Source organism: Lactuca virosa, chromosome 2 (assembly GCF_052849685.1).
Source record: "Lactuca virosa cultivar CGN04683 chromosome 2, Lactuca_virosa_CGN04683_v6, whole genome shotgun sequence".
Taxonomy (NCBI): Eukaryota; Viridiplantae; Streptophyta; class Magnoliopsida; order Asterales; family Asteraceae; genus Lactuca; species Lactuca virosa.
The window spans coordinates 184973967-184974576 of NC_136427.1; the positions used below are offsets into that span (position 1 = coordinate 184973967).

General features: G+C 36.9%; 1 pseudogene; it reads right to left on the reverse strand.

Annotated features, from left to right (window-relative positions):
• Nucleotides 1-222: 222 nt before the first annotated feature.
• LOC145161854 (5S ribosomal RNA) lies at nucleotides 223-335 on the reverse strand (annotated as a pseudogene).
• Between the last annotated feature and the right edge of the window lie 275 nt (nucleotides 336-610).

Here is a 610-nt window from a genome sequence, read left to right on the forward strand (position 1 = left end):
AGCGGAGTCTATATGTAGAATCGGGGTTTCGTCGGTTGGCCGGTTATTTCCATGTGAATACATGATTCTGTTGCATGATGTGAAACGAGTTCGTAAGTAACTATGGTCGTTTCTAGTTGTACCCTATATATTTATATATACATATAAAATTTTCGTTTTGTTGTGCGATTCTCAATGTTTCGACCTACATCCCTATGATGTATTCATGGTAGTGAGTATAAAATGATATGGTACAAAGGTTAAGTTCACTCATCCTAGTACTACTCTCGTCCAAGCATGCTTAACTGCGGAGTTCTGATGGGATCCGGTGCATTAGTGCTGGTATGACCGCACCCTATAAGTCTACGGGGAGACATATTTCTACCATAAGGTTTAAAAGATGAAAAGGTGATAAGTTTTTAGTAGTGGCTATAAGTCGTGTGTCGATTGAACTATGTTATCTCGGTTCTGTGTCTATCATGTGCTGAATTTTATAGGGTCTTGTAATCAATTCATAACAGAGGTCTATATAAAATAGACTTATGAATTTTAGTAGTTATCACCCTTATACGAAATTCTGTGACTTAATGTACTAGTATTTGTTGCTACGAAAGAAGTGATAAGCCTAACA